This window comes from Euprymna scolopes, chromosome 1 (genome assembly GCF_053919585.1).
Source record: "Euprymna scolopes isolate OS-2025 chromosome 1, ASM5391958v1, whole genome shotgun sequence".
In the NCBI taxonomy this organism is placed as follows: domain Eukaryota; kingdom Metazoa; phylum Mollusca; class Cephalopoda; order Sepiida; family Sepiolidae; genus Euprymna; species Euprymna scolopes.
Window position 1 is genome coordinate 99684234 of NC_136482.1, and position 14107 is coordinate 99698340.

Below are 14107 nucleotides of genomic sequence, written 5' to 3' on the forward strand. Positions count from 1 at the left end.
TATAATTTATTATACCACACCTGTTCACACTGAAACACTTATCACAATATTCTGTGGATCTATATTAAAAAACCTTGTTAAACTTTGTGACATATTTCCATTCTATGGAGGTCAGATGCGAACGAACACCCCATAATTTTATTTACCATATTTCTTCAAACTGAAACATAATTATCAAAGTATACTTATGCAGATAGATATAAAAAGTCGTTATTAAAGTTTGTACCTATTTCAATTCTATGAAGGTCAGGCACGAACGCAAACCCCACAATTTTATTATATCATACCTATTTAAGTTAAAACATACTTATCAAAGTATTATTATGTACATCTATATCAAAAACACTTGTAAACTTTTTTTTTAATTTTTTAATTTTTTATTTCCATACTTTGTGGACCCGGCGTGTACGCAGACCCCATAATTTTAATGAATCATCATTATGCCAGATCAAACATACCCATTCCTGTGTCTCGATACATCTTCTATCATTATATGTGATCAGTTTTCTATAATAGTCAACCATATAGGAGCCTATTCGTAACCAGACACACACAGACGTTCAGCTTTATATTATATATATATATATATATATATATATATATATATATATATATATATACAGAATAACTGGGAGGAGCTACAATTGCTAAGGGCCAGGTAAAGTTCGACAATCAGTACATAACAAAATGGCAATGCTATCCAACCAACAAAACCCAGACCATGTCAGATTGAGGATGAGGATTTTTGAGCATATTTTGATGATGATAAACGGACAGTAGAATGGCAATAGACCGCGCGGCCACCTGTGTTGACAAGCCTGGCTAACTGCTATAAAGCACCCTAGGAGGAGAGATAAAACCGCAGTTTGAGGAAGAACTTGAGAGGTGGATCGACAAAGGAATTCTAATACTATGGTCTGAGAAGGTTCAACCTACCAAAAAGGTCAAGCCAGTGTTGTACTTGTGGGAATTGAACAAGTATGTTGTAAGCCACACCAAAGATGGAATTGATGTATGTGAAGAAGTCATGAGAGAGTGGAGGAGAATGGAACGAGCAACCAAAATCATGGACTTAAAATCGACCTACCTTCAAATTTATGTGTATAAGAAGCTGTGGTAGTACCAATTAGTTGAATATAAAGGTCAGATTTATTGTTTGACCAGATTGAAATTGGGACTAAATTCGTCCCCCAAAATCATGTCAGCAGTGCTTAAGACCATGTTGACCAAAGATGTTGCAGTGAAAAGAGCCACCTGCTTTTATATTGATGATAAACTGGTGGATGAGACAAATGTGACTGTGGAGAGGGTGAGAGATCATGTCAACAAATATGGGCTGACGGCTAAACCATCAGAGTCGTTAGAAAATTGAATGGCTCTGGGATTGAAATTACAGCGGAATAAGACAGGAAATTTGATGTTTGGACGAAGAGATGAGATTCTTGTCAAGGATGGCCTAACCAAGCGAGAACTTTTCTCAGTGTGTGGAAGATTGGTTAGTCATTACCCTATGGACAGATGGATGCAGCTTTATTAAAAGGCAGACTGATGCAGACCAGTGGAGGATTCAACTAAGTGGTGCTACACATGATACAAGAGATCATTGCGGAAGTGAAAAGGGTAGACCCTGTAAAGGAAGAATGGCATATAAAAGAGCTCAGAAAGGGTAATATAGAGTGACGTTAGTAGCCTGAGATTAGGGGCTTTGTTAGAAATAGGAGGAGTAACTGTTGAAGATGCTGCTTTGCTACAAAGAAAGGATGATAGTGCCAACATCAATGTTGTGGAATTTGATACCATCAATTTGGCTTTTAAATGGGAGCTACAGACAGTGGATATGCAAACAAACTCAGCAACAGTAGTATCATGAATTAAATCTGAAATGTCAGAAAAGAAGCAGCTGAAATACTTATCAAGCGTTGACTTGGAACACTAGGAGATTTGATCAGAGAATTTAGTTTGAAGGTAATTGCTAGGTTGGTCCCATCAAAGAAGAACAAAACGGATGGACTGATCAGAGTGAAGAAGGCTTTGCTATGGGAAAAGAAAGATGTGGCTTTGGTGTGCTGTGAAGTAGAAGATCCGAAGAAGCTGCATAATATGAATCATTTTGGAAAGGAAAGAACCTTGTAGCTAGCAAGGAAAGTGAATCTTAACATCAAAATGGATGGTATTCAGGAGATGGTGGACTAATGTAGAGAATGTCAATGACCCTGCATTGTCCAAGTATGAAAAAAGGAAACGGCATGTACCAAAGAATTGGTGGTAATTGGCCATTGATATCATGCATTACCAACATGAACCATATTTAACTATGATTGACTATGGACCTGGGAGAGTAGCGATATGGCGAAAAATTAGAGTGGAAATGGCAGAAGAGGTAGCGAAAGTTACTAAAGAGGTGTTCATGGAAAGCGTTAGGCAATATTTTAGATCTGCATACCACCCAAATGCCAATGAAATAATAGAGAGGCACCATCGAACTATAAAAACTGTGTGCGACACCCACTGTCCATAATGGAGAGAACGAGGTTGGCGCAAGGATAGGTGAGGAGGTGTGGGTGAAACTGCCTATTTCTCGCTGTAGAAGGACAGTAACTGAAGTACTTTCCAAGAACAAAGTGGCAGTTGATGGAGTGCCACGCCACACCTTAGACATATGGAGAGTTTCCTTACCAGTAGAAGAGGAATTTGATGAAGTCTCTCAAGAACCACTATGACAGTTGCACTGTAAATGAATACACCTGGCTTGGATAATGGAATATGAGACCAATTATTGATCTTGAAGATAAGGAGGTGTGTGATTGAATGCCTTAAAAATATTGGTAAAAACCTGTTTTAATGCAGACTGTAGTGTCTGCTAGCAAACCAAAAAAAAAAAAAAAAAAAAGAAAGAAAAAAAATGACTATTGCATTTTTTTATATATATGCTTGCGAACTTGTTACATGATATGCAAATAAAATGCTTCAAGTTTTGGATAAATTGGCTGATTGTTCAGAAACTCGAGTAGTTTGGAGTAGCAAGTTTTAAAATAAGTTTCCGGCAATTGGTGATGGTTAAATTTATATGCGAAAGTGATTCCCCACTCTAAATTCTAAAGTATTAGATTAAAAAATCCAAAAGAATTTTCTTGCGACATAAAAGGTAAGTTTATATAGAAAAAAAAAGAAAGGAAAAAATGGTCTGGAAAAATGTCAAATGGCGGGTACCAAAAAGCGACAATTTATCTCCCATAGCAATAAATAAAGTTTGATTAATTGCCCTAAAACGCGAAAATTGCCGGTGATTCTACGTTAAATTTATATGCAAAACTAATCTCCCACTCTAAATTCTAAAATAATTGTTTTTAGTTCTTCTTACCGCAGTTTTTCACTGTGTTCACATGTAAACGCCTAAAAAAAGTAAGAACATTATTATTTTAGGGAGAAGGTTGATTTAAGTAAGTGTGTTCATCTACATTTACAGAAAAAATTTACATGTAGCGGTTCTTCGGAAAAAGCATAAAAAAAATCCAAACAAATATAATTTGAAAAATTGTTGCTTGATCGATAGTTTTTGAAGAAAACCACATTTTTTTTTTTTTTTTAAGGAGGGGGTGGCCATACACGGCCGCTAACGTGTTTCAAAAATCATTTTAGCATGCTATTTTATCTAGGTTTCAAACAAGGAGAAGCTAGCTCCCAAATTGTCAGAAAATGTTTGTAATGTTAATTAAATTAATTGTGTCCGTTTGTAGTGTTAATTAAATTAACGAGTTGAATTCAACAAATGTTGGAATCTTTAAGATATATTTTTTTGTATTTTGCTTAAAAAAACAAACACAAAACTTTATAAATGAATTTCGTGACTACATTCACTTAAAATGTGAGTTTGAAAATTATTTTGTCTTTTTGCTGAAAATGTAAAATTGTTGGAAATCTTTCAAATTATTTGTTAGCATTATTAGACGTATTAAAATAAATTTTAACCGTAAATAAAAAAATAAATATTCAAACATTTCACGAAAGTCAAATAGAAAAACAACAAATAGTCCCTTAGGGAAAAACGTGTCTGTAGTTGAATACAATCTGGAAACAAGTCCGTAAATTATTCGTTCGACCAGCGAGTTATGTCGAATTTCTTACACCACACCGCGAACCTTTAACGTGAGTAAAATAATATGTTAAATTAAAATTTAGTAATGTGATGTTTTCATGCCTTCTTTTCAGCTTTATTTAACTATAAACTCTTAAGATTAAGAGAGTTGATTAAGTTGTCCATATTTTTTTTCGTTATCTCTCTGAAAAAAAAAAAAAAAAATCAACCTAATGCTAAAAAACAACTTTTTTTTTTTTTGATTGGTTGTCACAGTAACGCAGTCCTTTTAAAGATAGCTTTCTTTTCATCGTAAGTTATGTAATTTCACGTTTATTTTCGTTTAAATAAATAATAATCTTCACGATCAAAATACAACGAATCAAACTGCTGTTTTCCTGCATCATCGGTAGATAGGAATTTTAACTTTAGGTACCCATGCATGCATATAGAAACATATTTCAAATTTAATCTATATTTAATTTCCTTGGTGCTGCTGTGCTAATTTTGATCAATCTAATGTCCACAGATTGTTTTTATTGTCCATTAGAGTTATTAACAACAGCATTAAAACCTCAATCATTGATATTCGTACGCGTCAAAGTACCTTTCAATTTAGGATAGAAGTAAGTTTTTCTCGATGCTTAAAAGTACTATGTCTTAATTATTTCAAGTAAATCTCTGGGTAATAAAATGAAAAAAAAAAAAAAATGGATTTAATTATTTTACTTAAAAATATATTCGTTTTAAATTGGCAATAGAAAATACTGCTAAAGAATCACAATTTTCAAATTCCCCCCACCCATTAACCATGGAAGTAGTTATTTCCCCTTTAAGGCTTGCGCCTCTTTTAGCGTCATTTTTTTTTTTTTTTTGTTAGAAACGACCTAAAAATACTTCAACTCACAGAAATTCCTATGCTATGATTATTTATTTTTTCAAATCGATATTTTTCATTAAATTCACACTGAACTAATCATGCTAGAAGAGCAAATGACTTTCATACGTTAAAGCGAACAGTCGACAAAAGTGTTAATTTATTTGTTCTTTAGTTAATTCTTACCAAAAAATAAAATAAAAAATGAGGTGTTTTTGTAAATACGGCGAAATCACATAAACAAATTAAGTCGCCGTCCTAAAGCTTTTTTTCGAAAATTCTATTTAAAAAATAGTGCATAGGCGATAACATTTAACTTTTTTAATTTTCTTATTTTGTTTAATCTGGGAATGGAGCATCCTACCGAATACCAAACATTCACCCGCTATCTCATATTCCAACCGAGAGACAGGTGGAGGTGGAGTGGACCTAAACGAAAATCACCGTTCTCCTATAATTTTTTATAGTATATTAAAAAAAATACTTTTCGAGGTTGGGACTGTCTATTCCGAAAATTCTTAACATGGAGAGTAGAGGTTACGCTGGGTTAAATTTTTTAAAAATATCATTTTCAGAATACCGATTAAAATTATGGTGGTGACTGGTGAGGTGATTCTCGTTCAGGTCTGCCGAGAGAGATCTTTTCAAGATTCTGTCTTTAAGTGCATTTTTTTTTTCTCAATCTTGATACAAATAGCGCGAAGAGGTTTGAAATTCGAACCTCTTTTTCAGTTTGAAAACAAAGTTAGGTCACGTGGTACTCGGCCGAAGGTGTAACAGCAGAAAATTAACCCTTTGAATGAATATGGCCCCAATTTCTTTATTTCAAGCATTTAATTAGTATAGCCACCATTTTTGGTAAATATTCATATTATTTACAACAGAACACCGACCACTCTAATTGGTAAATGTTTACTTTAACTACAACAGAACACCGATAGGTACTGTATCAGAATTTTTGTAGGAATTTTTGACACCCCTAACACGAAACTGCGAATAGAATATAAAAAAACTCGTAATTTCTCTTTTAAAAGTGAGTTGGAGTTGTTTATTTTCTTTATGTATTATATTTCCAAAATAAACCGTTAAAGTTGTATAAAAAGTAATAGAAATATTTTTTTTATTTAAAAAAACTAATGAAATTAATTGGATTTTACGAGTTCAGTATTTTTCTATTTTTACGATATTTTCAGGGTCAATGTGAAATTTTATGCTTTCCAATAAACCGAATATAATATTTTAGACAAAAGTTTTCTTTTTTTTTTTTTTTTTTAAATTCCCATTTTGAAATGTTTATTAAAAAGTAAATAATTAATTTACTCACCAAAGTTTTATATATCAAAATTTAAGATAAAAGATCAATAAATAATATATTCAAATTTAAAACAGTGTTTTTTTTTTTTTTTTTTTTTTTTTTTTTTTTTTTTTTTTTTTTTTAGAAATTTACCTGTAAAGTCCGAAGTTTTAAACCTTTTTTCTTTTAGGGTTTGAATGACATTTTTCGAGTAGTTACAAGCTTGGAAAGACAGGGGGTCGAATTATTCAATATTTTTCACGAAGTTTCTGACACAGCTAGAACACCGACCAATAAAATTTGGTTATTACAGGTTTTTTGGATCGCTGACAACGAATCTGATATTTAAACCCGTCACAAATTTACGGTTTGCATGGTTATTAACCCCTGAACCCTCGCACTACTTTTGTGCCAACTCACCACCATCGTTTATGCTATTCTTACATGATGCGTTTGCGCATGGACGCGCGTAGTAAGGTGACTTGTCACATCGCGGAAGAATTTTTTAGCAGACATTTAAAATAACAAGTTTTCAAAAACAAAAAAATGGGGTTCATTTTTCTGTGTTACGTAGTTTTTGATGCTTTTTAATTGATCTAAAAAATTAAGTTTTCACGAGCGGTTTATAAAAGCATTTTTATTTTTCGTTTTTTTATTTTGGAGGGGGAAGGTTATTCAATTATAAAACTTGTACAACATTTAACAGGTGCTTCTCTAGCAGTGTCAGAAATTTCGTGAAAATAGTGAATAATTCCACCCCATCTTTCCAAGCTTATAACTCCTCGAAAAATGTAATTCAAGCCCTAATTTTTTTTTTCAATTAAAGGAGTAAGGACCAAGGTTTTATTTAAAAAAAAAACAAAACAAAACAATGTGTTTTTTTTTTTTTTAAAAAGGTTTTAAACTTCGGACTTTACAGGTAAATTTCTAAAAAACTGATTTTTTTTTTGTTTTAAATTTGAATATATTATTTATTGACCTTTTCTCTTCAATTTGTGATATATAAACCTATTAAACATAAATTAATTATTTACTTTTTAATAGACATTTCAAAATGAGAGGCGTAAATTATTCGACCCCCTATCTTTCTAAGCTTATAACTCCTCGAAAAATGTAATTCAAGCCCTAATTTTTTTTTCAATTAAAGGAGCAAGGACCAAGGTTTCATTAAAAAAAAAAAAAAAAAGACAAAAAGAAAAAATGTGTTCTTATAAAATAAGGTTTTAAACTTCGGACTTTACAGGTAAATTTCTAAAAAACTGATTTTTTTTTTTGTTTTAAATTTGAATATATTATTTATTGACCTTTTCTCTTCAATTTGTGATATATAAACCTATTAAACATAAATTAATTATTTACTTTTTAATAGACATTTCAAAATGGGGGGGGGGCGTGAAAATGGGGGGGCGTGAAAATGGGGGGGCGTGAATTTAAAAAAAACGTTTGTCTAAAATATTATATTCGGTTTATTGGAAAGAACATAAAATTTCACATTGACCCTGAAAATATCGTAAAAATAGAATCAATAGAAAAATTTTGATAGATTTTTAAAATTTAAAAATTTAAAAATATTGAGTTTAAAAATTGAAAAATATTGAGTTCGGAAAATTCATTACTGTTTTAAAAAAAAAATAAAAATATTTTTATTACTTTTAAAACAACTGTAATAGTTTATTTTGGAAGTATAATCCATAAAGAAAATAAATAACCCACTTTTAACAGAGAAATTACGAGATTTTTATATTGTATTCGCAGTTTCGTGTTAGGGGTGTCAAAAATTCCTACAAAAATTCTGATACTGCTAGTGCTTCTCTTCTGCAGTCTAATTTACCGTTTTCCGTAAGTAACGCGCCGACATACACCAAGCAGAAGAAACTGTTTAATTTTTCACAAAAATTCTGTTTACATTGGGGGGTAGGGTGGTGGACAGGTGGTGTCGCGCTCCAACACCACCTCCGCCTCCTCCCCCCAATGTAAACAGAAAGCAGTAAAATTTAAAAATGTTAAAATGTTTCTAATCGATAGGTATCCCCAAAACAATGTGAAAAACGGAGCGCATGTTCCGATGACGTCAGACTTGTGTTAACTATACGAACTATGAAAAAGCAGAAGCGACTTAATGATTTTTTAAAACCTTTGTTTATTTTCTTCCAACTGCAATTAATCTTTGTTATAATTTTGTTAGGTTTTAAGATTTACACAGTTTAATGATTAATAATATTATAAACATTTATATATTAAATACGGTTTTGCTGACTGTTATTTTGGTTACCTACGGGCTTTCATATTTTGTTCGTTAAAGAGACGAACAAAATATGAGGGAGGGGAGCCTACAAAATGTTTAATATTTGTGCAATAATATTTTCAAATCGGTTTTAATCTGGAGATAAAATAGCTGATAAGAGCCATGTTTATGTAAAAACTTAATATTTAAAAAATTTAAACACAATTAATTAAAAATCTATGTTGTAACGGAACATTTTGAAATAATGGAATTTTAATCGTTTTAATCTTTTAAAAATTAATGTTTACGAAGTTTCCTTTTCTTGGCAATTCAACTGATTATATATAAAAACGCTATTTAAGAAAAACATTAAATTTATATCATTTTTTTTTAAATTGCAACTTCAAGCTAAATTTTCGTTCAATATGTGTATTTAAACTTTAAAAAAATAAATATTTTTTACTTATTTGAACTTTTATGATTCATAATAAATAGAAATTTCAATAGATTTAAATATATTTTGTTCGAATTTCGAAAAAATATGGGGGGGGGGGTGACATGCACTAAAAAAATATTTCCCCTCATATATTTTACGGAAACTGCATTTTATATGTAATTTCATTCTAAAATGGATAAATATTGAAAATTTCACGAAAATCTGACCATTAGTTGATTTTTGCTAGATTTATTAAACAAGGGTATGTTTTCACGTTTGGAATGTCTACTACATGGGAACGTTATTTTAAAGCGCCAATTATGTAAACATCATTTTCGTCCCCCAATTTCATTATTTTCGTTCGATGAAAAAAATTTAAAAAAATTATTACTGGTTTATTTTGCCCTTCTTTTAAATGGTACAAAAGTTGTACTGATAATATTAATTTATAATGAAGTTACATCGTGTTACGGGGTTGGTAATTCTGTGGTGAAATTTGGCAGTCCCTACTAATCGATAAATGTCGGCGCGTTACTTACAGAAAAACGGTTAATTAAACTGCAGAAGCACCTGTTAAGCCACACAAGTGCTATAATTGAATCCCCTCCCGAAAAAAAAAAAAAAAAAATGTTTGGTGCTTATATTTTTGAAAAGCGCATTAAAAACTATGTAAGACAAAAAAAAAAGTACTGTAATGCATTTTTTTTTTTTTTTTTTTTTAAATTTTGTTTTAGACAATTTTTTCTTCAAATTTTAAATTGTCTGCTAATGGACAAAAAAAAAAGTCTTTCCGACATTACTCCCCCCTCCCCACTTGGGATGCTTTTCTTCCTTTTCATATAAGTTTAAATGTTCCACAAAAGATTCGTACGCCATGTGAAAAGGCAGTTCTCTACGTGAAGGCACAGTCAACAACCGTCGTTTATGCTGCCGCACGCGCAGCGTAAACGGAAGCTGTAAAATGACGGAAAGTAATTCGTGGGTTCAGGGGTTAATACCATGCAAACGGTAAATTTGCCCTGGGTTTGATTATCAGATTCGTTGTCAGCGACCTCAATTACCCATAAAAAACAAATTAGAGTGGTCGGTGTTCTGTTGTAAATAACCTGAATATTTACTTTATTTTTAAGTTTTTATTTACACCCGGAACTCTGAGCACATTACTTGTTTCAAACTTAAAAAAACACCTTCTAGCTGTATCAGAATTTTTTGGGAATTTTTAACACGCCTAACACAAAACTGTGAATAAAATATAAAAAACTTGTAATTTCTCTTTTTAAAGTAAGTTGTTTATTTTCTATATGGAATATACTTCCAAAATAAACTATTAAAGTTGTTTAAAAAAATAATAGAAGTATTTTTTTTTTTTTTTTTAATGGTGTTTACAAAGTGCCTGTGTGCGTCCATGCAGCCATGTTTTTTTTACGTAATGAAATCAATTGAATTTTATGAGTTAATTTTTTTCAATTTTTAAACTTTAAAAATCTATCAATTTTTCTATTGGTACAATTTTTAAGATATTTTCAGGTTCAATGTGAAATTTTATACTCTTTCCAATAAACCGAATATAATATTCTAGACAAGCGTTTTTTTTTTTTTTTTTTTTAATTCATCCCCCCACATTTTGAAATGTCAAAATAAAAATAATTAATTTTCTCACCTCAAATTTATATATCACAAATTGAAGATAAAAGATCAATAAATAAAATAAGCTAATTTAAAATGAACACAAAAAGAACAGTTATTTGCAAATTTACCTGTGAAGTCCAAAGTTTAAAATCTGTTTTTTTTTTTAAGTGACACCTTTATAATCTTGTTATATTGTTCAGAAAATTTCGTATAATTACGATAATTTTTTCTATTTCATTCAATGAATAAAGTAAATAAAGAAGTAATAAAATATATTATATCAAAAACTCATGTATTTCTTTAAGAGAAAAAAAAAAAAAAAAATTAGACTTTTTTTTTATCAGCAAAAACTGATAAGTACAATGGGATCATTTTTCACCTACGGTGGCCCATATTTACTAACTTTTATTTATAGCACTTAATAGAAAGAGACATTATTTTTCAACTCTAAGAAAGGGAGACGGTTATCTCCCCCTTTTTCCATTTGTGACGAGCTGAAGTCACGGTATTTTTGAATCATTGCTTAAAATATTATTTTATTTAAAAAAGGACATGGAATATAAAATATAAATATGGATAAATTCTTAATGAAAAATGGAAGTACCCATTGATTAGTATTTTTTTATAGGTAAGTGATTTTTTGGAATGTGTGTGTATAATATATATATATATCATCATCATAGGCCCTTAACGTCGAGGACGACGATTGGCAAGGCGCTTCAGTCTTCTACAGTTCAGGAAGTCTGTGTATTGCTGGCAGGATCTTTTGGCACCAGATCTTATAGCAGCTTGCCACTTTGCTCGGTTGCCGGCAGAGGTTTCCCAAGTGTTGTGAGGGATGCCGAAGACCTGGAGGTCACGTTTCAGGACATCCTTGTAGCGGAGGCGTGGCCTGCCAGCACAGCGAGGGGCATCAGCTATCTCTCCAAAGAGAAGTGCTTTTGGTAGCCGGCTGTCGTCCATGCGGCAGGTGTGGCCAGCCCAACGTAAGCGACGGATGCGCAGCACTGTGTACATGTCAGTACTCTTGGTCGTGGAGAGGATAGCTGTGTTTGGTACATGATCCTTCCATGTGAATCCAAGAATTGTGCGCAGGCATCGGAAGTGGAAGGCGTTCAGACGGTGTTCGTGTCGGCGGTAGGTGCACCAAGTCTCACTGCCATACAGGAGAGTGCTGAGGATGCAGGCCTCGTAAACCTTGATCTTTAGGTGTAGCGAGAGGGACTTGTTCTTCCAGACTCTCTCACTAAGCCTGCCGAAAGTTGTTGATGCCTTTCCAATGCGGGAGTCCAGTTCACAATCAAGACTGTTGGTGTTATCAACTGTAGAACCCAAGTAAGTGAACTTGGTGACGTTTGACAGTACATGATTGTTTACGGTTATTATGGGTGAAAGCCCAGCAGGCTGGGCAAAGACCACCGTCTTGCCTAGGCTGATTTTGAGACCAAACTCCTCGCAGGCAGAAGCAAAGGAGGAGCACATTGCCTGAAGCTCAACCTCCGAGTTGGCGATGAAGGCAGCATCATCAGCGTACAGGAGTTCACGGATCTGTACGCGGTTAACCATAGTTTTTGAGCGTAGCCTGGCCAGGTTGAATAGGCCTCCAGTACTGCGAGTGTGAAGGAGCACTCCAGTTGGGTTTGGGAAGGCTCGGCGCAGAACAGCTGAGAAATATATTCCGAACAGAGTAGGAGCTAACACGCAGCCTTGCTTGACACCACAAGAGATGGGGAACTCTTTAGAACGAGAGCCCTCAAACTGTACTGTAGCCTTCATCTGATCGTGAAATTCTTGTATGGTTTTCAGGAGTTTGGGAGGGCAGCCCAGTAGACGGAGGACCAGAAATAGCCCTGATCTGCTAACATAATCAAAGGCCTTCGTCAAGTCAACGAAAACTGCATAGAGAGGACGGCCTTGCTCAATGCATTTCTCCTGGATCTGACGAACAGAAAAGATCATGTCAGTGGTAGAGCGGCCAGGTCGAAAGCCACATTGACTCTCAGGAAGAATTCTGTTGGCAATAATCCGGAGACGTGGCAGGACTAAGCGGGCATAGATCTTTCCAGGCTGGGAAAGTAGAGATATGCCACGGTAGTTGTTGCAGTCGCAGCGAAACCCTTTGTTCTTATACAGGGTAACTATGTTGGCGTTACGAAGTTCATCGGGAATAGTACCTTCATTCCAGCAGATTGAGAAGAGATGATGGAGTTCCTCAGTTAGTGAGTCACCACCGCATCTGAAGATTTCTGAAGGTAGCCCATCCACGCCGGGGGCTTTGTTGTTCCTCAGTAGCTTGATGGTCTTGTGTACTTCATCGATGGTGATGTCGTAATCTAGTTCATGGAGGACTGGTAGTTGGGGAACAGCAGCTATTATAGCAGCCTCACTAGCTGCTACAGGTTGAGCATACAGTGAGCTGTAGTGCTCCACCCAACGGTCAAGCTGATCATCAGGATTGGTGAGTAGTTCTCCGGTCAGAGATCGCAAAGGAGATGATTTCTTCACAGGAGGACCTAGAGCCTCTTTCAGAGCTTGGTACATGCCACCGGTGTTGCCGGTGGCAGAGCAGTCTTCAGCACGCTTGGAGATGTCACTCCAATAGTTGTGTTTAGCCTCTCGAGTTAGGCGCTGCACTTTTGAGCGGCTCTGCTTCCAGAGGCTAGTAGCTTGAGGAGAGGGGTCCTGCATCACAGCCAGTCTTGCCGCTCGCTTTTCTGCTAGTGCTTGATGGAGTGTGTCCGCGTGGTGTCTGAACCAGTCCGGCTGCTTTACTGTACGTCTACCAAAACTGGAGAGTGCGCAAACTCCAACAGTGTCACGAATCCGCAGCCAGGCAGAGGCAGCATCCTGAGGGGGTGCAGACTGGACAAAGGTGGATTGTATTGAAGCTTGAAAATGTTGGCATTTCTCCTTGGACTTAGTAGCAAGAACATTGAGCGTTGAAAGTGGTTTTGAGCAAGACAGGTGGATTTTCTTTGGCTTTAGTTTAAGCTTACAGCGCACAAGTGAGTGGTCTGTGTCACAGTCCGCAGAGTGCATTGTCCTGCAGTGGATGATATCCTGGAGGTGCTTCTTTTGAGTGATCACATGGTCCAGCTGGTGCCAGCGCTTAGAGCGTGGGTGTTGCCATGTCATCTTCGACCACGGTGAGCCCTTAAAGAAGGTTGATGGGATGCACAGCCTGTGTGTAGCACAGAGTTCCAGAAGACGCTGTCCATTTTCATTCATAGAGCCCACTCCGTGAGGACCCAGGACATCAGGCCAGGCATTGGTGTTACTGCCTACTCGAGCGTTGAGATCACCCAGGATGATTATGCGGTGACCGCGGTCGATTTTGGAGAGGGTCTCACTCAGCTGGAGATAGAAAGCATCTTTCTGGTCATCCGGCGAGGTGAGGGTTGGGGCGTAGGCAGACAATAGGGACACTGGACCAGAGGTGGTGTGTAGCTGTAGTGACATTAATCTGGGAGAGATGGCGACGGGAGTTTCGACAAAGCTGAGCAGCTTGTTGCAGATGGCAAAACCCACTCCATGTTTTGGTCTCTCCAAGTCAGGGTAGCCAGTCCAGTAAA

At 35.0% G+C, this 14107-nt stretch overlaps 1 protein-coding gene across 2 annotated transcripts in view; it reads left to right on the forward strand.

Annotated features, from left to right (window-relative positions):
* The first annotated feature begins 2997 nt into the window (after positions 1 to 2997).
* LOC145259313 (CCR4-NOT transcription complex subunit 10-like) overlaps positions 2998 to 14107 on the forward strand; it is a 54864-nt gene continuing 43754 nt past the window's right edge. Inside the window, exon 1 of one of the 2 annotated variants that reach the window (XM_080117227.1) lies at positions 2998 to 3145. The gene's annotated coding sequence lies outside the window, so the exon portion shown is untranslated. Of the gene's footprint in view, positions 3146 to 3612; positions 4147 to 14107 lie in introns of those variants that run through there. The other variant, XM_080117217.1, reaches the window with a different exon arrangement.